Source organism: Marmota marmota, unplaced genomic scaffold (assembly GCF_001458135.2).
Source record: "Marmota marmota marmota unplaced genomic scaffold, marMar, whole genome shotgun sequence".
NCBI lineage: Eukaryota > Metazoa > Chordata > Mammalia > Rodentia > Sciuridae > Marmota > Marmota marmota.
This window is the reverse complement of record NW_026000057.1, coordinates 8,890,778-8,916,876: the sequence shown is the minus strand read 5'-3', so window position 1 is coordinate 8,916,876 and position 26,099 is coordinate 8,890,778. Positions and strand designations below refer to the sequence as shown.

The 26,099-nt window shown below is 39.5% G+C and overlaps 1 protein-coding gene across 6 annotated transcripts in view; it reads left to right on the top strand.

Annotated features, from left to right (window-relative positions):
• The window catches only part of Sh3d19 (SH3 domain containing 19), a 171,526-nt gene that overhangs the window by 82,700 nt on the left and 62,727 nt on the right, over positions 1-26,099 (top strand). For 2 of the 6 annotated variants that reach the window (XM_048813512.1, XM_048813510.1), the window contains exons 1-2: positions 1,147-1,320; positions 3,100-3,139. The gene's annotated coding sequence lies outside the window, so the exon portion shown is untranslated. Of the gene's footprint in view, positions 1-1,138; positions 1,321-3,099; positions 3,140-26,099 lie in introns of those variants that run through there. The other 4 variants (XM_048813509.1, XM_048813513.1, XM_048813508.1 and 1 more) reach the window with 3 other exon arrangements.

Below are 26,099 nucleotides of genomic sequence, written 5' to 3'. Positions count from 1 at the left end.
TAAGTTGCTGAGGCTGACTTTGAACTCGTGAGCCTATTGCCTCCGCCTCCCAAGCTGCTGGGATTATAGGCTGTGCACTGTTTCCCAGATGAGGCATTTTATTTAATAAGTTTTTCATAGAAATGGTGAGCCTTTAAGCTAGTAAGTTAATCACATCTGAATATGCAAAAACTCATAAAGCCCACAAGTGTATTCTCTCGTAATTATTTAAAAATTAGAAACTAAAAAAAGGGAGGAGGGATATTTCTAAAGAGTATTTCATTTGAAATAAACAAAATTCTTACGCTTTGAGTCTAGTGTAAAGTCCAAATGAAATTTCCATATTTGCTATTGATCTGTTCTCATTTTCTGAAGGGGATTTTATCCAAATGTTTTGTTATTGTTGGCAGAAAAGCAAAGCCTGGATCTGCCCTCTGTGATTTGTTTTGCTCAGTCTTGACTTTTTGGACCAAAATACTAACCACTCATTTTTGCCAGAAATTTTGCCTTCCACTGATGTTTTTCTTGACAATTGCACAATATTCTTGGCTATTGTAAAAAATTACCTGGCTTCATATGTAAGTATATAAAATATAAGTATTTTTAAAGTGCAAGTATATAGAGCACACAGAAACAACATATAGACTTATGTATATTCAAGCAAAAAGACTCTTGCTATCCAGTTAGTTTTATATTTTGAGGGGGAAAAAAATCCAGCCAAGAACATTTGTTCCAATTTGTTTCCCATTGTCAGGAGATAGGGAATGGAAACTATCTAAGTAGTGGATAATTTCCCCTTACCCTCAAATTATCAATTCTTTGAGCTCCTGGGAGTAACATTTTTTAAACATTGCATGTGCTATTTACATAGGAATCTAATACAACACTGAGCCTGGATTTAGAGGACCATGTTTAAAATGTCCTCTAACAGTTCATCAAGTTCTTTTCTTGGATTTTATTCACTAGTTCAAGAGAGAAGTACTGTGGGAAGGCATTTGTATTTTCTTAGAGCAGAAAGTACGAAAATGACGGCAGAATTTCCTGTTTTAACTGAGAATGGAGGAGGGCTGGGAGCTATTTGCTTCCCGCGTGGCTACATTCCAGCTGTGCAGACTGGTCATAGCACATCTGCCAATCAGAATGGGCCCAGGAGGGAAGCCCTTGGATGCTGGGGCTTGTTGACACGCATTGCAGCGTGACTCTGTTTCTCCTTGGCTCTCCTCTGTCACACCACTGTGGAGAGAGTGGGGGAACTTGCTGTTGACTAAATAAACTACAAACCCCGGGTCATAGCCACAGCGAATGACTTTCCAAGCACTTTTAGCTCATCTTTAGCCACAGGTAAGAGTTGTCGCTTTGTTATTTGCAGATAATTGATCTCTCTCCAGTTTCTAGCTTTACTTTTGTTAGCAGAACTACAGGAGTGATTTTTAGAGAAGATTGAAGTACTCCCAGTATGACCATGACTTTAATACTCAACAAGTGAAAACCGCGATGTTTGAATTTAAGGAAGGGGCCAAACCAAATTAAATTAAAAGTCTTAAATGGCATGGGTAAATCAGTGTGAAGAAATTAGAACTGGAAACGTGAAAATTGTGAGATTGGAGAGCTTCGTATCTAAACAGATGTGTTCTATTGTGAGTCTTCCTGTTTAGTGGTTCCTAAAACAGTGTTTTAATGTGTACTCACTCTTTGGCTTAACATTTTTTTTTAACCCATTCATAAAGAATGGTTACATAGATTTAACTGTGAAAACCCTATTCCATTTCTTCCTTCTTTCTAGTTTTAGGGAACGTTTACATTGTCCTTTTTCGATGCTCCACCAGCAATAAAAATAGGGGGGAAAAGTTACTTCTGATCTTTACTTTGCTATTAATTAATTAATTAGCATTAATTCTGAAGGTACTATAGGAACCTGTGTTTAGATAATATTCTGTAAGATATATTTAAAAAATAAATTGATGGGCTGGGGATGTGGCTCAAGCGGGTAGCGCGTTTGCCTGGCATGCGTGCGCTGGGGTTTGATCCTCAGCACCACATACAAACAAAGATGCTGTGTCCACCGAAAAAAAAAATAAAAATATTAAAATTCTCTCTCTCTCTCTCTCTCTCTCTCTCTCTTTAAAAAAATAAAATAAATTGAACATAAAGAACTCTGTCGTCATTTGTATATTATCTTCTGTCGTCAATTTTTCCACACCACTGAGGCCTTTTGCTTCATTTGTTTTTATTTTTAAGCATGTACAGGGGAAGAAGTAGTTGCAATAGTTACTCAGACTCAAAAACAGACAGCTTGCAGATGTTGTTGTTGTTTCTCTTGTATGTGATTATCTTCAGGTTGATTGATGGCACTTTTTAGCAGTCCAGAGAAACACTTGAAAACTTCAAGCAGCTTTGCTCTTACTTGTTACCCTGAAGTGGGATTTCTCACATTTGGGGTGAGATCATTATTTGGGGGGATTGTTCTATGCATCATAGGACACAGTAACATTGTCTCTGGTCTTTACCCATTAGCCTTTCTCCCCAGTGTGACAGCACCCCTACCCCAAAATAAAAATGTTTATAGATAGCATGTTATACCTAACTACTGGTGAAACATGGAAATCAACTTCTGAGATACCCTGGATGGGACGGAGTTAAGGATGAGGCTGTGTTGGTCTCAGTGTATTTGCAGATGTTGTAACTGACGACTCATTTTCCCCTCTCCTCATTCTGTTAGAAGCTTCTGCCAACTATGATTCATGGGATGATTTTTTGGAGCTGAGTAATCTGTGGCTTTTCAGTTTCCTTACTTTCCTTCTTTGGCTAAATCTGTTTGGGTTTTAGCAAAGTGTTTAACACAGCAAAGATCTTTTAAAATGAAATAATACATGTCATGACATTTTTACAAGCACATGATTTTAACAAACCATAGAAGTTTTTCTGCCTGTCCTTCCTGGATCCTGTCCACCTTCTCTTCCCTGGCAAGTCTTCCACCCTGATGAGGAGCACCATGTAGGGAGGGCGTGGCCACCTGAGCAGTCCTTTGTGAAATCTGATGTCAGGGCAGCTGATGTTTAAAAACATCTTCCAGTGGTTCCTAAAGAGCATTTGACTTATAATTGTCTTCTTTCCTTACAGATCGCAACGAACGAAATAAACCAGAGCACCGTTCTGCCAGGTATGAATCTATGGTCTTTAACTCTTCTGTGTATTTGAAAAACATTGTTTAGAGGCAACACAATTGTCCCTTTTAGGGTTACTGTATATTGGAATCTTCTGTGACATTCAGAAAAGCTTTACAAGGGAAATGTTGTTCACTCTCTGAATAAATATTCTTTATAAAATTACCTCCTGAAAGACGTGTGTTACTTTGAGAATTCCTATCAGTGACAGATTATTTTATTCTTATTTCCTTCCTTTTCTGACTTGTTTTCCTGTCCTCTCTTTAATCACAATGTATATTACTGTTTTTCTGACTATAAAACTATTATGGTCTCAATTGTAGAAATTTATAAAATATTTTTTAAAAAACATGCAAAAATATCTAGCCTGCCTTCTATCAACTAGAGATGGCCATCTACTGCTAATATTTTATTGTATTTCTTTCTAGACTTAGGTGTGTGTGTGTGTGTGTGTGTGTGTGTGCCTGTACGTATATATTCAAATGAATTCTCTTAAGTTCTTCTTAGGTAATTTCAAATGGCCAGGGGATTACATCACATAAGACTCTGACCTACACTGAGTGTCAGTCCCACCCCCCACCCCCGCCGAGACCAGCACTGGTCACCAGCACTGAAGAATATTCCTAAAAATCTTTTTCAACTTTTAAAAGTAGAAAGCTGTCTTGATATTCTTTCCTAAGCAAGACAGACAGAACTTTTTAACCTAGTTTTATGAAAGATTATAATTTTCTAATATTAATTCCTCCTTATTCTATCACTTTCTCTTTGCCCTTTATGTGGTGGGGACTGATGAAAGGGTGATAATAGATTGATTCATTAGGTTGCTTGGTATAACACAAACCCTGATGCTCTTTCAAGAGATCAAATCCTAGAATGTTTAGACTTCAGGGAATAAAGATATAAAATCTCTGAAAACTCAATTACTTAGCATAGAAATGCATTTTGCAGAAATTGTCAATCATTATAAGTCAGTGAGACCTAATTGGGAGAAGAATATACCTGCATATTTAGCATCTGGACTGATTTTTTTTCCAGATATAATTTATATATGTTAAATTTTACTCTTGATGTTGTCCTATGAGTTTTTTTTTTTAAAGAGAGAGAGAGAGAGAGAATTTTTTAATATTTATTTTTAAGTTTTTGGTGGACACAACATCTTTATTTTATTGTTATGTGGTGCTGAGGATCGAACCCAGCGCCCCGCGCATGCCAGGCAAGAGCGCGCTACCGCTTGAGCCACATCCCCAGCACTGCCTGTGAGTTTTGATAGACATATCAATCATGTGTTTACTACCACAATCATAAAAGAGTTTGCAAGATTGATTTTTTAAAAACAATTTTAAAGAAATAATTTTTAAAAGGCAGCCTAAGAAGACATTAACAGCATGCGTAACTATGAATGACATGAAGTTGGAAGGGTTAAAAAAGTTCAGATGATAAAACCATGATTCATTAGTGTTTAATATAAACACTTTGAAACACCAGTGGAACATAAATAGATGGAGGAAATGTAACTTAAGCAACATGTTGAAAAAAATCTTGATTTTTGTCAATCAATTCATCAATCAATTCACCTCCCAAGTGGGTTTGGAGGCAATCATAAAAATCTTGATTCCTCAAATCAGTGTAAACTCCCAAGTGGTTTATACTGATTTGATTACATTGGAAGAAGTATAATGCCTGGTATAAAACAAGTGGTAACTCTAGGCCACACTCACTGTTGATATTCTATCCAATCCTGGGGCCACAAGACCTTGCAAAATCACAGTGTACAGGAGCAGCTACATTGATGTCCATGGGGAACTTAAACAAAACAGCGTCCCACAGCTAGTCCCAGAGAGTCTATTCAATTCATTAAGTCTGGAGTGCATTCTCGAATTGCACAGGTCCCCCAGTGATTCTGAAGCAGAGCTGGGTTGCAGACCTTTCTGGTCAAGAGAGTAGCAGCCAATGTTAGGGCAGGGAAAATGATGGAAAAGAGTCATGGAAAAGTCAACTAAATTATAGGGAGTCTGGGTCGAAGAATTGAGAAAATTTAGCCTAGATGTGGAAGTTCTGGGAGGTATTTGAGACAGAAGTGGTGATTGGCTTCAGATACCTGGGGCCTGGTCACGGAGGAGACTGAAGAATTGTTCTACATCTGGCACTTTGAGTAATAGCTGATTTCAGTTCTGGGGCAGGGAAAGTACACAATGAGGCTGGACTCCTAGCTGAGATAGGAAGTTAGGTGCTCAGCTAATGGGCTCTTGCCAAAAAAGACATAGGCCATAGCTTCCAGAGACTTCATTAGGTTGCGAATGTGGCTTAGTGGTAGAATGCTTGCCTATCATGCATGAGGCCCTGGGTTGGATCCCAGAGCACCCAATAAATAAATAAAAAGGGGTTGGGGAGAAAGAGACTTCCACCAGTCAAATTTGGGACAATTTCAGATTCAAAAACAAGATGATAATGGTTAAAATATGTTTTTAAAAATCCATGTAGAATGAATGATAGATTTTTAGAATATCATCATTCTGCAATTCTCAGTGTCATTGTTGGTAGGTGAGGGTCATCAATGGCAGCTAACCCTACTATAAAGATTTGTTGGGGAGGGGCTGGCGACGTAGCTTAGGCAAAGGCCTGGCCTAGTATGTGCAGGACCCTGGGTTCCATCTCCAACTCAAAACAGATTAAAAAAAAAAAAAAAAAACAAAGAGTTGTTGGGGGCGGGCTTTAGAAGTTTACCCCATAGTTTAGTTTTTAATCACAAAATCAGGACATTTACTTTTTTAATGGGTAGAGGTAGTGTCACCACTTTAATCCAGTGGTCAACTTGTTAATCCTCACTTGTGAGATGGCGTGGCCCTGTGAGCCTATAGAAGATGCAGTCAGCGGTGCACACAGAAGCACATGTGTAGTAGTCCCAGCCAGCACAAAAAGGATACCTTGAAAAACACAGAAAGGCTAGGGGAATATTATAGATTGAGACAGATCAAAGAGCCAGGTGTGTTGGTGCATGCCTGTAGTCCTGGGTACTAGGAAGCCTGAGGCAGGAGCATGGCAACTTTGAGACCAGCCTGGTCAATTTAGATGAAACCCTGACTTGGAATAAAAAACAATAGGGGCACCTTGGGTGATAGGGCACCTTGGGTGATTGAGCATCCTTGGGTTTAATTCCCAGTATGGAAATGGGGCATGGCGGGGCAGAGAGACACTGATAACCAAATTCAGTATGCATATTTTTTTAAAATCTGGAAATTTGGAAAATTCCAAATTTAAAAGAATTGTAGGGAGAGCAATTAGGAAATTTTAAATAGGAAATCTGTTTTAGATCCTATTTATTAGCATCATTCTGAGGTATAGAATAGGCATATCCTTCTTATAAGATAGATGCAGAGGAAGGGGAGAAACAGATGAAGATACAACTGTGGGGAAATATTAGTAGCTGGTTCATAGAAGACTAAATCATGTAGGTGTTTATTGTAGTGTTTCTTCAACTTTTCTGAAGACTTGAAAATTTTAGAGTCCAAAGTAGCAATGAAGGGGCTGGGGTTGTGGCATAGCGGTAGAGCTCTCGCCTCACATGTGTGAGACCCTGGGTTCGATCCTCAGCACCACATAAAAATAAATAAACAAAATAAAGATATTGTGCCCATTTATAACTAAACAAATATTTTTTAAAAAAACTATATTAAAAAAGGTAGCAATGAAGAGAATTGTTCAGTGATATTCCTGCCAGTCCCAGAGGGCCGAATGCGTGTCTGTGGGTGGCACATGGAAGAGGGTGGACTTCTGCACACTGTGAGGAAGAATTTCCTGTTAGAAGTGATCAGAGAAGCAATGGTGACTCTGTGAGCTAATCCTGTCAAGGAAAGCCAAACATGCTGGCACTGGGGAAAATAGATTCCTGCATGGCTAAGTCATTGTTCTGGCTGGCCCGATCCCCTTCCTTACTTAGTAGCCAATAAATATTTGGGGAGGAGGGGGCTATCCTGGCTTCGGATAGAATAGAAAATGGGGAAGCATTCCCAGCTTCTTGAGCAACCATTATTTTGGATTTACACTCCTAATCTCTTGAGAGTCTATTTACACGGAAGTTAAGATCCAGGTCTTCACATTTCTATTTCAGGCTATGCTGTGGTACTCTTGAGGGTGTTTGGAAAGTATTCTGATTATTCTTTGCTCTCTCATTTATACAGTCAAGTTCTCTGGTTTGGGTCACCCTAGCACTTGGTCCACAAGAGAAACTTAACGAATAATTGTTTGTTGAATTAATGAATGCCAACTAGAGGAAGGAAAATGTCAGTATTTTTCCCTCGCAAATTGGAAAGAACCCAACCCTGAGAAGCTTGCCCACAACTGTTCTTGAATTTGTTTGTGACAGCAAGGAGTAATGCCTTGTAAGAAAGGAGAAATGTCTTTTCAAAAGAGGGCTGTTTTCCATCTAGGGTACCTGCTGAGTCTGGCAGGGGCCTGCTCTTCTGGCACCCTGAGCCAGGCAGACGGCCCCTCCAGGCTAGCAGCTCCTCCAGCAGATGAATACCTACTCCATCCTCAAAGCAGAAAGGAGAAAATTTAAACACAGAGTCACTTAATTTTGGATTGTTTTTTTGGCTCTCCTCAGACCACTGAGCAACAAGAATGATGGGCTCAAAGCCCAGCAAGGATGAGAGAAAGGCATTTCTCTTGTGTGTGTTTTTACAAGGCCAAACACTCCTATAGCTCTCCCAGCGAGAGGTGAATAAATTGGAGATGTCTGCCTGTTCTTTGATTTCAGTGCTGAAATAAGAAGGAAACATAACTCTTGTCATGTTAAAGGAAGGGTTTTGATTATGTTTAGACCAACACTTAAGACCCCCGAGCTAAACAGTACTGTGGAAGCAGTTCTAAGAGTCTTGATGGGTATCTTTTGATGGCTTCATTTTGATATTGATTTTTTTTTTTTAATCCTTGTTGTTGATTGACCAATGTGGAAGTCAGAAGTATCTGAATTCTTCTTGTCTAACCTTACAGTTTAAATAAAACATACCACAAGTCTGAAGTAATGAGTTAAAGAAAATAAGACACATTTCTTTACTGTGATACCACTCAGAACCTTTGATACTCTAAAGTATTTTATAAAGCTCCAAGCGAGAGCGATACTGTACATCAATTTAAAAATTTATTTGAGTTTGTAACTTCCCTTCTCAGATGTAGCTATTAATAACATCTAGAAGAAAGTGCCACGGAGCAGCAGTTTGGGAACCTAATTAGAGAGGAAGGAGAGCTAAAGATAATAACAAATGTTAAGTCCTGTGGTGATCAGTGCCATGAATAGAAAATTAGGAACTCTTTTTATCACCCCGTGAGCAATAAATAATAGATCTCAATAAGTTATAGGGTCTGAATAATGAGCTACTTCATCTCAAATGTTTTATCTGCTACAGGAAAATAATTTACAGCAGCAAAAAGGGAAGGTAGTGAAGCAAAGAATCTTAAATCTGTTTCTCAAAAAATGATCATTTGAATCTTGGTGTCCCTAAAGCCTTTTTAAAACCACCTGTCATCATCCTTAATACCCATTCATAAAATTTAATAGAATTTCATTACAAATCACAAAAATGTAAAAAGGAAAAAAAAAAGAAAAGAAAGAGAGACTCAAGAAAGTGATTCTAAAATTAGAGCAAACATAGCCAAGGCCATTTTGAAGACTAAGAAGGGCTGGAAGGTAGACTCTAGTAAGTAATTAAGACAGTGTTTTGTAGCAAACAGAAAAATAGGTCACCAGAATAGAAAAAAATGAGCCCACAAACAGTAGAATATATCTAATTCTGTATTATCTGATATAATAGAGGTGGCCTTATAGATTAGTGAGGGAAATGACTATTATAGCAACAAATGGTGCTGGAACAATTAATTGTCCATGTTTTCAAAAATCTACATGGACCCGGGAGTAATGGCACACATCTGTAATCCCAGCTACTTGGGAGGCTAAAGCAGGAGGATTGCAAGTTCAGGGCCAGCCTCTGCAATTTAGTGAGACCTTGTCTCAAAATATAAAAAGAATTGGGGATGAAGCTTAGTGGTAGAGTGCCCCCTGGGTTTAGTCCCCAGTAGTAACAGAAGAAAAAATAAAATCTACATGGAGTTTGTTTTGTTATGATGTAAGAGTCAAAAAACACGAAAATAAAGAGGTTAAATGAAAACATTTAGAAGGAATGTATTGAATATCTTTAGGACTTTAGAGTAGGGAATGAGCTCTTAAAGCTCAACAAGTACAAACCATAAAGTAAAAGATTAATGCATTTTGATAGAGAATTTAAAATTTTAGATACATGAATATATCCAAAACATGTAAAAAGGAAATGGTGACCATGTCATGCATATAAGCAACAAAGGTTCGTGTTTAAAATGAAAAAAAAAAAAAAAAAACATTTCAGGAAGAAAAAAAAGTCAAGCGGCTCAGTAAAACATGGGCGGGGTGTACACAAAAGTAGCCATTAGTAGTAAGGCATGTACTGGGCTGGGGATGTAGCCTAGGGGTAGCGTATGTGAGTGGTGTGCAGATGCCCTGGGTTCACGTCCCAGCAAAGAACAGATATGTGCCAGCATGAGAATGAGACTCCATCTCACTTCCATTGGGGTGGCATGGAAATCTCAATGATTGATGATACCAGGTATTTAGTTGAGTGTAATTTGTTACAACACTAAGGAAGACTTTTCAGGATCATAGAGTGTGTACAGGGACCACTGCAATGGAATTGTGCCCTGGCGGAGGGAGAGTGGGCTCAGCTCTGAATACAGCATGGACCAGTGGGAATTTACAAAGAGCAGGGGGTGGAAAACTACCAAGAGGAAACTTCCAGGGTGAAGGGAATTCTACCCAAACCAATCTAACAGGCTTCTTGCTGAAGACGGGCCAGGGTGACCAGACATAGCAGGTAGGACAGAGGTGGCAGTTCTGAAGAACATGCTCCGATATGGAGGGTGCTTGCTAAAATGACTTCGTGTTGTTTTCTAAAACTGGATTTTACTAGGAGGTGCACAGATGGGCCTAGGAAAAGGTTCAGGAACCTGACTCAGGTTTGGCCAAGAGGAGAATCTTGGGTCAGTTTAGAATAGCACTGTTTGGATTAAGGAATCTACCACTATGTATGATAACAGATGAATCTCAGCAATATAATTTTGGATGATAAAATGCAAGCTGTAGAAGGATAAGAACAGTGTAATGCCATTTGTCTGAAGCAGAGGTCAGCAAATGGGCCCTATCTGGCCTGCCACATTTCTAAGCAGAATTTTGTAGGAACTCAGCCACGCCCGGTTGTTTGCATATTATCTGTGGCTGCTTTCACAACATAGTCGCAGATTTGCTACAAACAGGGACCATATGGCAAAACACAATATGTTGCTGACTGTGTATTTTTTATGAGATTATCTGTATGTAATAAAAGTATAAAAAGATGCACGGAAATAACAAATGCAAACTTAGGATATTGATCATCAAAGAAATGGATCAGGAAAGAGTACACAGGGAGCTTCAGGTATGTCTGTACTGCTTTATTTCTTAAGCTAAGAGTTATGGTTTTGGATATGAAATGTCCCCCAAGAGCTCACGTGTGAGACAATGTAAGAAAGTTCAGAGGACAAATGATTGGGTAGTGAGAGTCTTAAACCAATCAGTGAATTAATCCCTGATGTGATTAATTGAATGGTAACTGGAGGCAGGTGGGGTGTGGCTGGAGGAACTGGTTAATTGGGGGCGTTGATATGGGGTATATATTTTATATCTGGAGCTGGAGTCTCTCTCTCTCTCTGCTTCTTGACCACCATGATGTGAGCTGCTTCCCTCTGCCACACTCTTCTGCCATGATGTTCTGCCACACCTTGAGCCTTGAGGAATGGAGCCGGCCTTCTCTATACTAAGACCTCTGAAACTGTGAGCCCTCACATAAACTTTTCCTCCTCTACAGTTGTGCTGGTCAGATCCTTTACTCACAGCAGCAAAAAAGCTGACTAAAACACTAAGCAATGGGCTTTGCAATATTATCTATTTTTTTCTTAATTCTGAAAATGTTCTTTTTTTTTTTTTTTTTCTTAAGAGGACCTCAGAGTAGGGACGAAGAGCATGAGAAGAAGATTAACATTAAACAGAGATGAGAGGTGGGAGGGAAAGGGAGAGAAAAGGGAAATTGCATGGAAATGGAAGGAGACCCTCAGGGTTATACAAAAGAACATACAAGAGGAAAGGAGAGGAAAGGGAAAAATAATACAAGGGGGAGAAATGAAGGTCAGTAGAGGGGGTAGAGAGAGAAGAGGGGAGGGGAGGGGGGGGGATAGTAGAGGATAGGAAAGGTAGCAGAACACGACAGTCACTAGTATGGCAATATGTAAATCAATGGATGTGTAATTGATGTGATTCTGCAATCTGTATATGGGCTAAAAATGGGAGTTCATAACCCACTTGAAGCAAAGTGTGAAATATGATATATCAAGAACTATGTAATGTTTTGAACAACCAACAATAAAAAAAAAAAAAGAAAGGGGATTCTTTCTTTAATATTTTTTTTTATTTATAGTTAGACACAATACTTTTATTTATTTATACATGGTGCTGAGGATTAAACCCAAGGTCTCCCATGTGCTAGGCAAGCACTCTTACCACTAAGCCACAACCCCAGCCCCAGCAAGGGGATTCTTTTTACCTTTTGTACAATTGGGTTTTAATAATCGTTTTTTTTTTAATTGTTTAAAACTATTTAAATCAATTTTCTCATGCATTTATTCATCAATAGCAGTGGAGAAACAAGTCAGATCACCAGGATATTTTTTTGCAATCCAGAAAGAAACCATAGAAAGAAAGGCATGATTGCATCTTGCCATGACTTTATTCCTAAGCACAGAGATGACTGCCAGAAGGCAGCCATGAGAGGTGGGGAGGCAATGTGCTGCCAAAGCCTGCCTGAAATGCAGTTGGAATAAGACTGGTGGATGAGCCAGATAACAATGAACACAATGCACTTTCCAAATAAGGATAAACTCAAAGATTTGAAGGTAGGATTTAGCAAAACAAAACAGAAAAAAGCTCCAGCGACAAAATCCAGGTGGGTGAGAGAAAAAAGAATGTGTATATAGCATAAGTACCTCTCATCTCTGAAAGTGGCCTGGCTTTGGGAATCCCAAGCTCCTGGCATTAGGAACCATGCTGTTTAATACAACAGCATATGAACAGAGGCCTCAATTATCTTAGTGCACACTACCAAAGAGCTATAAGAATTGCTTATGGAGAATGTCACCTCAAGTGAAGGAAGAGTCCAAACATCCTTGAGAAAGAGAAGGCCAACATAGGTGCCCCGTCTGAGGACACTACTGGGTGCTCAAGCTTGTTGGGAAAAAGCCTTACCCTTGTTTCCTATCATTTTGGTCTCTGATGCCAGACCCTTCTTGTTTCTCAGTGTCCCTCTGCCTCTGCAGTTCAGTTGTTAGATCTGCCTCAAGGTCTGGGCCTGGCCAGCCTCTGAGCCAGGCAGGCCAGAGGTGGCAGCTCAGTTGCCAGCCAGGTTTAGTGTCTGATGTCAGTAACCTCCCTGGGTTCCTGGGCTAGAGATAGCATGCCCTGTCTTACCTCTGCGGGCATGGGTCTGGGTCACAACTCCCCCATTAATCCCCCCTCAGGCAGCCTCAGAGCCACCAGAGTAGACCTCTAGTTGTCCTTCAACATTAAATTCATGTAGGCATCATAGAACAACCCCGCAAGGTGGGCAGAGTTATCCCCACATTGCCCCCGGGGAAAGGATGCCCAGGGAGGTTAGGGAAAGTGCCCAATATATCCCAGCCACTTGGTGGTGGAGGTGGGATTGAAACCTTTAGGTTTGATTCTGAAGGTCTGCTTGCTTCACTGTTTGCACCATTTCTTTATACAAGATCTCTCCCCTTGTCTTGCAGGTTGGTATGTGTCCAGATCCCTAGTCCTGCCTGCCATTCTCTGGTAGAGAATCTTAATCACCAAAGACTTGGGTGAAGCTTCATTTATTCTCTCTCTGAAAAAATACAGTATTTATTGAGCAAGTAGACATTCAGTGAGTGCCAGGCTATATGCTGGGCCATTGTGCTATTTTCTGGTTGCTTGAATGTACCTAGCTGTTGACCTCCAAGGACCATCCTTTAGACACAATAGCAGAGCTTCCTGTGGCCAGCTCAGGCCAAACTTGGTGGCATGGCCAGGCCCCTCTCCCTCTCTTCTGTGCATCAGTGGCCTTCTCTGTCCCTGCTTCTTACCCTTTCCTGTCATGCCCATTTGCAGTCTGGGCCAAGCATGGTCACACCTGAGCCTGTTCCATTTATGACAACTCAGTCACTGCCATCATCAGAATAAGGTGGTTGGAGGAGGTGAAAGAATTGAAATAGCCACCAGATCCATTGATAAAAACGTAGTGAAAGTGGAGGTTAAAGAAGAAAAATTTTGCGGGGTGGTGGTGGTAAGGAACTTCCAATAGTCAACACTTTCCCCACAAAGTAGAGTGTCCCAGAAAGATGTTACACAGGAGCAAGAAACTGAGATGGAGGGGTAAAATGGCTAACCCAAGTTCACACAATGTTATTGCATTTTTTTTTCTATTTGTAAAAGTAATACATGATCATTATAGAAAACTTGAAAGTACCAAAAAGTTAAAAATGAAAAATTAAAGGGCTGGGGATGTGGCTCAAGCGGTAGTGCGCTCGCCTGACATGCGTGCGGCTCAGGTTCGATCCTCAGCACCATATACAAACAAAGATGTTGTGTCCGCCGAAAACTAAAAAATAAATATTAAAATTTAAAAAATGAAAAATTAGAAAATACTAAAGTATAAAGGAAAAAATACTATTACCCAAAGAAACTAACCAATCATAAATTGTGTTTACCTCTAGACTTTCTTAATATATACACATAGGCTTATTCAATACTATTTTATATTCATCTTTTTCACTTTATTGTTTTATTGTTATTACCTATCACAACACAAGGTGTTTTATTAAAATGTCATTTTAAAGAGCTGCATAGTATATATGCTCTTCAGTATTCATGGGGGATCAATTTTAGGGCCCCCTGTGGATACAAAATCCTTGGATACTCAAGTCCCTTATAAAAAAGGGCATAGTATTTACATACTCAACTGACAAGAATTCTCCCATGTACTTTAAATTATCTCTAGATTAGTTACAATACCTATTAACAGGGCAAATGCCTTGTAAAGGGTTGTGACATTGTATTGTTTAGGGAATAATGAAAGAAAATCTGCACATATTCAGTACAGATGCAATCCCCCCCCCACACACACAATATTTGCTATCCACAGTTGATTGAATCTGTGGATGTTGAACCTATGGATCTGGAGGGCTGATATATTCCATTATAAGAGCTTGCCATAATTTATTTGACTTACATTCTTGGTTATTTGAGTCATTCCCCAATGTACCTCCAATTTTGTTCTACATAAACAATACTGAGATGGACAGTTTTGTACATAAATACTCATGCTCATATCCAATTCATTTTCCTTTAGTTGAATTCTGAACAATAGTTTCACAAACCACTGCACTGTGGCATGGTCTTGGCCCAGAAAGGAGGCACTGGGGAGTTCTTTTTCTAACAGGGAGGTGGTAATGTCTGAAGCTCTGGGTGGGACCCAGCAAATGATGTTGCAATGAACCCTGAAGGTAACTCCAATGCACTCACAAACTTTAGAATGGACAGCTTAGAAACCAAGAAAGAGAAGGGAAAGGAGAAGACATTCAACTATGACTCTTTCTCAGGCCCTTTCTGACAATTGCTTATGTTCCTACCTCAACTTTTTACATCAATTCCTGTTTGATGACCAGATCTCTTGAACAGAGACTTTTGAGATCTCCAAAGGAGGAAACGCCAAAGCAAGGGGTCTGGGAACCCCAAAGCTTCATTTATTTTAAAATTTTCCTTTGAATGACCCATACTTTATTACTCAGAATTCTGGTTCAAAAGTCCTCTGAAACCAACTTAAATAAACAAACAGGAATTGATCATTTTCTGGGTCCCACCCAGAGCTTTGGACTGAGCAGTTTTGGAGTCACTGAGAATCTGCCCATCTAGAGTGTTCCCAGTGGCTGAGATACTGTCAGTTTAGGGACCATACTGTGAGAACACTACTAGACTAGAGCACAGCAGGGTAGATACCCTCTAAGATTGCTACCACATCCTAGTTTCTAAGAGAGAACCATCCTCTCGCTGTGAGACTGCTGGTACACCCAAGACAGGACATTATCACCTCCCTGTTAGAAAAAGAACCCCCTTCCCACACCCACACACATAAACAATAGGATGAAATCCCAAAGGAGGATAAGGTTGCCAGAGCCATTCCCTACAGTGATCTATGTCAGGCTGCTATCTGAGGACTGAATCAGTTCAGGCAGTTCTCTCACAGTTGAACTTTCTCTCTTGTTGGTCTGATACTTGGATGCTAAGCCATGGTTAAGGAGGGTTTCCTCTTCAGGCCACTGCTTTGAAGGACTCCTTCATTCCACAGAATCTATCCTTGGGGATTTTGGGGAAGTCTGGGTGATCCGAGCCCTCTGCAGTGTATGGCAAGTAGAAAAGAAGGGCCCAACCCAAGCATGGCTTGCCTAGATACACATCAGACTCCAAGGGGCAAACAATAGGGGAGAACTTACTAACCACTGTGAAGCCATAGCGGTGTTCTTTCTCTGGTGACAACAATAAAATGACACCTGTGAGAGGTCCCCTAAACTATAAAAGAAAAATAGTTAATGTTTATTGCATTCTTATTTGTGCCTCGTATTCAGTGCCTTATGTCAATCATATCATTTAATCTTCCCTAAAAACCTATGAATGCAGATAGGTATTGTTATTCCCAGATGGCAGATGAAAAATATGAGGGAGGCATAGAGAGACTAGGCTGATTTTTCTCAAGTTCATTCAAGCTCTTAATCACTATTCTGTACCTTCTTTGGAGAGAAACTAGAAAATCAAAAAAGGGTGGAAGACAGAAAACTTTATAACACATATATTCTACTCAATTCTTATATTAACACTCCAAGGTAGGGATCACTATCTCCATTTTAAGAGTGAAGAGACTGAAGATTCCTTAAGAAACTTCCCAAGGTCACAGAGCTGGGAAGCACACTGCTCAAGGTATGAAGCCCAGGCTTGGGCCTCCAAAGCCCCTACTCCCCTGTCTCCTGAGAGTGATCCATTCCAACAGGGGAAGTGGGACAGACTTCAGCATAGGTGGCAAGGGCTTAAGGACAGAGATGGGTAGGCAGGCAGACCAGCATAGAAGGCTCCATTTGGGGCTTCAAAATGTACAGCCTGTATGTCAATAGAAGAATGACACATAATGTCACATTCCTTAAATAGAGTATGAGCTGGACAACAAAATATCATATCTCTTTTGCAGGGGGTACTAAGGATTGAACCAGTACAGCAAGGCTCTACCACTGACCTACACTCCTAGCTCTTTTTATTTGTTGAGACAGTCTAAGTTGCCAGAACTTTTGAGTTGTGGGATTATGGATGCATGAAAGCACACCTGACCATATCTGACCTTTTTTGAAAAAAAATTTTTCTTTTAGTTGTACATGAACCCAACATCTTTTTTTAAAATATATTTATTTATTTATTATATGGTGCTGAGAGTCGAACCCAGTGCCTCACATGTGGGAGGCAAGTGCTTTACCACTGATTTATGGTCTCAGCCCACATATCTGACCATTTTGAGACATGAAAACAATTATAAAATAAATATACATTGAAAACTTGGGATATCAAACTGTATACACTAACTCCAACTTAGTAGAGACATATATGTGTGTGGGCATGTATTATTTGTTAGGGAGAAAATAGATCATCTTGTTGTATGGATTTTTTTCAGGACACTAGACTCATGACAATTTTTTTGCAGGGGGACATTCTGGGGATTGATCCAAGGGGCACTTTACCACTGGGTTGTGTTCCCATTCCTTTTTATTTTGAGATAGGGTCTTACAGAGTTGATGAGGCTGATGTCGAACTTGAGACCCTTCTGCCTTAGCTTCCTGAGTTGCTGGGATTACTGTGTGTGCCACTAGGCCTGACTATGAAAGATTTGTATTTCTTATTTTTTACTTTTCTATAGATTTCAAGTGCAATGATCTTGTTTTACTTTTTCAGTCTTGAAAAAAAATTCTTATTTGCCTATTACAAAGATGAAAGACATAGATTCTTTCCTGATACCATTACCAGGGAAAGGATGAAACACTTCTTATTGCATTATAAACTCTTCCTCTCCTGTCTTCCTACCTCACAAGTGGATTCTCCAAGACTTTCCAAGACTTTTTACATTTACTTCATTATTCAAAAGCAATTTTGGGGAGGGGATATCCAACAGGATCTGCTTTGATAACATAAGAGAGGGCCCTACTTTATGCCTAGAATATACACATGAAAGCCCAAGCGTTTTCAAAGCTTTTCCCATCTAACCAGGAGGAGGTATGGTTTCCCCCCGGAAATCTTCAGCAAACTTCTGAGCACAGAACCCTCAAGCTCATCCTGCTCTCTCTACTCCTCCTCTCTGCTTTTAAAATCACTGCCTAAGTAGAAAGCAAATTGTTAGACTCAAGTTGAAGCTTCTATGATAGTAAAGCTTTTGTTTTCTATTTGTTTTGTTTTTGAGTATTTTACCACTGAGCTACTTCTCCAGTCCTTCTAATTTTTTATTTTGAGACAAGGTCTCACTAAGTTGTTCAGCATCTCACCATTGCTGAGGCTGGTCTCAAACTTGCAATCTTTCCACCTCAGTCTCTGGAGTCACTGGGACTCCAGCGATGTGCAATGTGCCCAGAGTAAAAGCTTTTTAAAATTAACCATTTTGGAACTTAATGATATATAATGATAAAGTTGACTCTGTTTGCCAGTTTTATTTTTATGATTTCATTCTCATACATTTTCATTTGTATTTGAAGGAGTTTAACACAGATGTTAAAGTGTTAAAAGAAATTCTGGAGCTACATAAAAAGAAATAGTATAAAAAATGACCACAGAAGGTTGAAACAAAAAAAGTTGCTTAAAAAAATTGTCCTTGGGTTAACTTCAGAAAGAATTCATTCTTCTCCCCTCTTTATAATTTTTAAAAGCTGTTTGGGTTCCATTTTCAAAATAAGTTCTATATTTTTAAGGTGACACATACCAAGTAACCAGAAACTGGCCTTGGCTTGGAAAACCTCCCAGTTCTCATAAACATGCAATCACTAGTTCCTTTTAGGATGATGAATACTATTGATTGGCTCAGATCGGCTTGTGACCCAGCAATGGTATTAGACATTGGCTATAAAACATCTCCTTATAAATTTTTCATTGGCTTGAGTGTCTGGAGAGCTGGGCAGTTGCCTCCCCAAGTGCTCACTCTCCCTCCTCCTCCGGTGTCTCAGAATTGATGACGCCATCCTGCAGGGCCATGTTATTGGATCAGACCGATTAGCTTTACAGCCTGATTTTCTGAGTAGAATCCAATTTCTTTTTCATGTGTTGTGGGTTTACGAGTAGTCATGTGCTTTTTGTTTTGGGATGGCATCACAGGATTACTAGAATAATAGAATAAGCTGAAATCATTTCCCATTAACCGCACTCTTCATGAGGCTTAAGACAATGTGTCACTCTGTACTAGCAGCATCTTGGGTCTTTTCCAGGAGATACAGTGCTTCCAGCAGCTCGGGTAAAAGGTGACAAAGAGACAAACTCTTGAGAAGTACCATGGCAGGCACTTTCAAACACTGCAGCTCACAGTCCTTATAACAGCCCCAAGAGAGAAGGAACATTAGCTCTGATTTTACACTGGTGAAAACTGAGTATCTTAGTGATGCTGACAGATATCTGAGTCTCTCTGACATCCATAGATCTATAAAGCTCACACTGAAGTAGGTGGTAAGATGAATCCCCAGGATTCTAGACTTGATTCGGTGGTTAAAGCAAACCCAGGCATCATACTCTTAAAAGAATAGGGAAATTTTCCCTCAGAGCAAACTTGTCCCTTGCTACAATATCTACTGGTTCTTATATTCCAGATCAGGATAGCATGAAAAACTCAAGTTTTTAGGTCTAGAAATAGGGCTTTCTTCCCAACAAGTGAAATTAGGTTAAGATAAACTTCAAGCACCAATTTTGGGGAGAAAACAAATAAGTTCAGAAGGTGAATTATGGAATGGGAAGGGGTAGAGTTAGTTGTGATTATGTTAGGGTGGAGGGGGAAAGGATTAATTGTGTGTGTGTGTGTGTGTGTGTGTGTGTATATATATATTACCTCCTTTCTCATGTGTGGCCTTCTTCCTGGTCCTGTTTCCTTTGAAAAACATGGAGAAGTTACACATACAAAAAAAAAAATCCATTAACAGAGCAAGTGAAAGTTCTGAATCTCTATACTACAGTTAACTCTTGCAAGATATTTTGTTGTACAATCAAAGGAGGAAAAAAGGAATCAGGAAGTGTCACATGATAAATGAAAGCATCTGGACTCTATCTGGGATCAATTTTAACAAAGTACATTAATCAATTCATTCACAGCAACCTGCATACCTGAGCCATAAGCCCAAACCTGCTCAAAACAATAATGCCAGAAGAAAGCATTCTTTGCATCCATTTCTAGAGTGCTTATCGCTATAGCACAACACATTATTTGTTCCTGAATCTTTGAATTTAAATTGTTTGGTAAGTTGAAAAACAGAAATAAACAACATCTAACTTGTCCCTTCTCCAGAAGCCAGTTCAGATTAATATGTTGAGGTACCTAAGAAAACTATGTTGTTTTTGCTCCTAGACATCAGGCCTTGTCGTATATCTGTTTCTTAATTTTATGGATTAAAACTTCCAAATGATCGCAGAAAACTCCCAAAAGTTAGTCACCAAACCAGAGTGAATAGAAATGTCATGTATAGGTTATTCGTCGCAGGGATTATGATTTTCCAAACAACAGCTGCTAGCACTTGCTTTCAAGGATTTAACAGACTCCTTGGATGACAGTATCCTTTGGTACTATTTAGTGAACATCATATTATTCCACTGCTTTTAAGCCTTCAGGAATTTCCTGCAAATTTGTATTTATAAGTAAATTTTTAATCAGGGAAGATGTACAAAATATTGTATTAAGCTCAATGACAGTCATTTTGGAATATCATAAAGGACAAGAACTCCCCTCCGTCCTCTAAATTACTGCCCAAACTTATGATATTGGATTAGGTGGATATTTTCTCTTTGCTACCTTTTGTTTTATCCTGAGGAAATAACATCCCTTTGTAGAACATTGTAAGTTACTTTCTTGTAACCATGCTCTCCTTAAGCTTGGAAGGCCCATAATCCTTGTATCTTTTAGACTTTTTGTAGTGGAATGAACAAGCTACAATATCTGCTGAGAGAGTGTTCTCTAATCAGGTCCTCAGACTGGATGGAGTCTTTTAAACTTGAAAAGGATCTTAGAAGTCAATTAATCTGAGCCCAATATTAAAAGTGAAGTGGTTCACAAAAGAAAGGTCTGATATCAAGTGATATTAAGAAATATAAGGCTCAACTAGCTTCTTTAAAACTGCAATTGGAACAGATCTCAAGTCACATGAATCTTTGAGAGGCACAATCCCTGGTCTTATGACAAAGATGACGCAAGATGACAGAGCATCTGAGAAGGCTGTTTGTATCTGCCTTGCAATCTGTGGGTGAAAGAGTGGGTTCATTCTGATGACTATGTGGAGCTCTTCCTTCCTCTTTAGTGTAAAAAGGTGAGTGGCCAAACAGTGCCTGGTCTCAAGATGGCCCTTCACATGTGAAATTTATTTGTTTCTTATTTGGGTGGGAAATGTTTTCCCAGTCAATGATATAATCATGACACCAAGCAAATTTTCCACTTGAAGCTCAAAGAAATAGTGTGGAAGAAACAACAAAATAATCAGAATTTTTTTCCCCTCAGGCTTTACGGAGGGAGTAGCATCTTCCATGGATCAGCAAATGAGGATCACCTCTGTAACTTTATTTGCCCATAAGACCTTCACATTCACTAGTCAGATGGACATTTCACTGACTCACAGGAAGGCGGTCCTTATGCTGTGATTTCCTCAAGTGTGTCCCACAGGTTGAAGGTTCCCTTCTTTACCCACTCTGACTCATTCAAGCCCAATTTCAAACTCAATTTAAAGACGCCTTTCCTACTATTCCAGACCCTCACTATTCCAGCCAAGAACCCCATCAGCAGACTGATTCCAACAAGGATGAGATTTTATTCACTTCCTTCTCCACCCTAGAATCCTCTCTTACCCAGATACCAGTGCCTGGCACATAACTATAGTCAATGATGCCCATAAACCAGGTGGATTCTGTTCTTTGTGTGGTTCTATGCTATCTGATATGTAATCTCATATGCTGTTTCTACTGAAATTGCTGTCTCTTGCCTTCTCTTCTACTTATATTGCTGCATCTTCTTGTACAGTCTATATTGCTGCTGCTCTTGGAAGTAACCAGCAACTATTTGTTAACTATACATTGGAACTAGAATGTGTCAAAGGAATTTAGTGACACAAAGACTCTGAACTAGACTAGTGTATAGCATGATACTCTGGGAAAGTTATTCCCTGTATCTTTTTTTCTGTCCTACCCAACAATTTGTGAGAAAGTAATTTGTATCTACTATCTTTATATTTTACCTTGTCCATTTAAATCTGACTTCACTTACTACGCTCTTTCCACACATATGCAAACTCTTAAAGTCTTGATTCTAACTGCTAGATGTAGTAAGTCGCTTCTTGTGGATTTTATCTTCACTGATCTTCCTAATGAGATTGATACAGCTGTTAACTACCTTCTTAAAAATCTTCCCTTGAATTGGGTGTGTGCTATCACAATTTGGGAAGCCAAGGAAGGAGGACCACAAATTGATGGATCTGGGCATTGTAGCCAGATCCTACCTCAAAATAAAAAAAATAAAAAGGGCTTGAGATGTGGCTTAGTGGTAGAGCGCCCTTGGGTCTAGTACCCAGTACCTCTCTCTCTCACACAATCTTCCTTTGACATTAGAGTGACTTGAACATAGTTTGCATCCAACTCTAACTTGCTTTATTCTCCTTTGTTGGATCATCTTGTACCTTGCTTAAAACAGGTGTGTCCCAAGATTTGTCTTCAACCCAGTTCCTCTTCGTTTTCTACATCTTTTTTCTGACAATCTCAAGTGCTCATACTGTTTCAATTAACAACTCTATACAGATGTCTTCCAGATCTTTATCCTTTGTCCAATTTATCTGAGAGTTCTAGTTTTATGTTTTCAACAAGCTACTCAATGCTGTTACCTGGATAATCCTCCTAGATTTCAAGTGCAGCAGTGTAAAAGTGAACAAATAACATTGTCCCCCGGCCCCAACAACTGCTCCTCCTAACTTTCCTGTATCTGTAAAAGAAAACATGCCATTTACATTGAAATAAGATTCACATCTGAATCACTCTTCCATCTCTCTCAGTCCCATATTTATTGAGCTGACAAGCTATGGAGTCAATAAGCAGTCAGAGTGCCTCCTATACAGCAGACTCCGGGGATACAGTGTGGGGAAAAAATCAAGGAGCTNAAAAAAAAAAAAAAAAAAAAAAACCCAAAAAATGGTGAGCTGGGGATTAGTGGTAGAGCTCTTGCCTAGCTTGAGCATGGTGCTGGTTTGATCCCCACTACTGCAAACAAAACAAAACAAAATCCATGAAACATGGATGAATGCAGATTTGATATCAAACAGATGTATTGGAGTTTCTGTACATTGAATATGTTTGAAAGTGGTATTCCTGTAGATATAAATTTTTTTCTTTTGTGTGTAATAACCATTTTGCTGAGCATTGAGGTAATTTATACTAAATGTAGAGACTTGGGACCCTAAGGAAATAAATCTACATAAATTTTTGCTCTAGCTGGTTTGCCTTAATCCCTACTAAGGATTAATAGTTTTCATGCCTCGTGAATTTTTTTTTCTTTTATTGATAGTTCTTTGTAAAATACATCCCAGTTATAGCCTTTCTTTACATAGAGCTCATCAAAGCCGTGAGTCCTGAGGACAAGCCTGCTGGATCCACTCCTCAGTTTGGACATGACTTCATCTTAACAAGGTGTTTGGGTCTTGACAATGCTTTTGATGCTCTGAGGGACGGTATTGTCACTCAGCACTTACAGGTCACTGCTACGCTAATTCGTTTGGGGGATCTTTTCTAGTACCTTCTATAAGGTAGCTGCTGGTGATTGCCCCATCATGGCAATTATGCCCACTCTTCTTCAGGCCTTTGGGGTCAGGCTGTTGTCCTATGGGATTAAGAGTAAAGCTTGAGCCAGACATGGTGGCATCCGCCTGTAAACCCAGCAGCTCGGCAGGCTGAGGCAGAAGATCCCAAGTCCAGTGCCAGCCTCAGCAATTTAGCAAGGCCCCTAAGCAACTTAGCAAGCCCCTGTCTCAAAATAAAAAAATAAAAAAGGCTGGGATGTGGCTCAGTGGTTAAGTGTCCCTGGGTTCAATCCCTGGTAACCCCCCTCCAAAAAAAGAGTAAAGCTTTAAAACGAGTCTCCCATTCCAACCAGCCGTGCCATTTCTCTCTGCTTCTTTTACTTCTGTCTCCTTCTCTTCCTCCCCTTCTTGAGATTTTGGACAAAATCCCAAACGTACTGTGACATGGTTCAACTCAGACTGAGACAGACATCTCCTGGGAAAATTGTGAACCTGTTTTTAACAAAAGGAGTATTTATCTGGAAGCAAAAGATGGAGTATTCTCACACCAGCTCTGGGTGTTTAGAAAGGCCGTCATTGCTTTGTCACTCCAGCAATAAAATATGAATAATAATTGCTACCCAAATAGATGGATTCATGAGTAGTGGGCATTACAGAACAATGCATCTTATGTCGAAGTAGCCATTGGTCCCAGATGTGAGCAGGATGATCTTGCATGCAACTAAAGTTCCAATTAGTACTGGATCGTCCTGCCAAGCCAGTTCTAAAATTACCAGCCCTGGACTAACTGGGAGCTGGGGGAGTGATTCTAGCTTTGGTTGCTGCAAAGAGGCAATGTTCCTATTCACTTTATTATTTTTTGAAGTCTAATTATGCTTTACCCTCTGCTTCAGTTATATTTAATTTGAATTGACATTTGTGATAAGTATTTTGTAATGATTCCAGATATTTTTGGGTGGTTCTATGTCTCCATTAAAATGTATTAAAAAGGCCTGTTTAGGGAAAAAATAAATGCCCATTTACCCCTCTCTCCTCTATAATCAACGGTAAGCTTTCTGGATGCAGGAACTCATCCTTTTGTCATGGGGACCTAGGAAAACCCCTGGAATATATAAGGCACTTAGGAAATAATAATTACATTATGCATTTCAAATTCTGTTTATGTTGACTGATTATGTACCCTTTGTATTTTTATTTTATGCTGGAGTAATAGGAGTTTGGGAAATACAGAGGGTTTTTACTATTGGTGTTTTTGGTAAGCTGTTTTGAAGTTGCATACATACTGTAAACCCTTTTTGTTATTCATGTTAGGATCGGGAGATTTCCACCCCTGTAATGGCAAATACATTGACCTTTGCCTGCTTTTCCACCAAGTGATTAATTGACTGCTGGTTTGGATGTGATCTTAATTATTCAGAGGTCATTAAGTTGACATGAACCACTTGATTTATTTTGTTTTCTGCCATGTTTGTATTTTAAAAAATAACTTATAAAAGTAATTTTCATTATATAAAACTTGAAAAATACAGACATAGGTAGATGACAGATCATTCATAATTCTGTACCTCTTAAAGAAAACCATTCATTATTAACAGTTTGGACATATGTGGTGGTATGCTTTTAAATGTTTATCAATCAGCCCTTTGAACATAATTCCAATATGAAGTTATTTGACAGTTTTGTTTAATGACTTTTTTTTATATTGATGTCCATTTCCATTCATTTGTCATGGCATGAGCCATCTTGCTGATTCAGATAATGGTTCTCAAATGTAGGAAAGGAGTTTCATTAACTTTTGTCCTTTTCATAGTGCTCCTTTGGGGTATATGTTCATTCAGGCTGCTTTTCACAAAAATACCATAAGCTAAGTGACTTATGAACAATAGACATTTTTTCCTCATAGTTATGGAGGGTGGGAAGTTGAAGATCAGACATCCACCCGCTCCTATCTGGTGATGCTGCATGGGTGGGGCCTTCTTCCTGGGTCCTTACAGGGCAGCAGTGGCAAGGGGTCACATTGGGGACTCTTGTATAAGGACCTTCATCTCATTCGTGATGGCTCTGTCCTCATGACCTGATCATGTAGAGACCACACCTCCTAATGCCATTATCTTGGGTATGAAGGGTATGAGGATTTCAACACAAGGAATTGTGGTGATACACAAGCGTTCAGACCATAGCAAAACAAACGTGGAGGTTTTTAAAGCAAGATTTTGAAAATAAAGCTGTGTGCAGTGGCGCATGCCTGTGATCCCAGCGACACAGCAGAAGAATTGCAAATTTAAGACCAGCTCCGGCAATTTAGTGAGACCCTGCCTCAAAATAAAATAAAATTTAAAAAGGCTATGGATGTAGCTCAGAGGTAGAGTGTCCCTGGTTTCAAACCCCAGTACTAAAGGAGGATGGGGAAAAAAGAGTTTAAAAATAAGATCAGGATCATAGTGAATATTCAGTAACTCATCCTCCTTATAGAAGTAGACTCATTGGTTGAGCGAGCCCCACTGCTTTGGCATAGACAGTACTTTGGGCCATTTTGCTGTGGAGTAATATGAGAACGGTGGTATCAAATGCTTCCAGGATGGGAAGAAAGCAGAGAGGATGAACAGGGACACGGGCAACACAAGCCCTGGATCCTCCTGTGTACCAGCCACAGTATGGATTTCCTCTAGAATGTTCTGAAACCATACTCTGCTCATTCACGGTATTGTGCTCCTCTTCAGCTGCACCCCACACCAACCGTTCTCTCACATTCTCTTCTGCAAC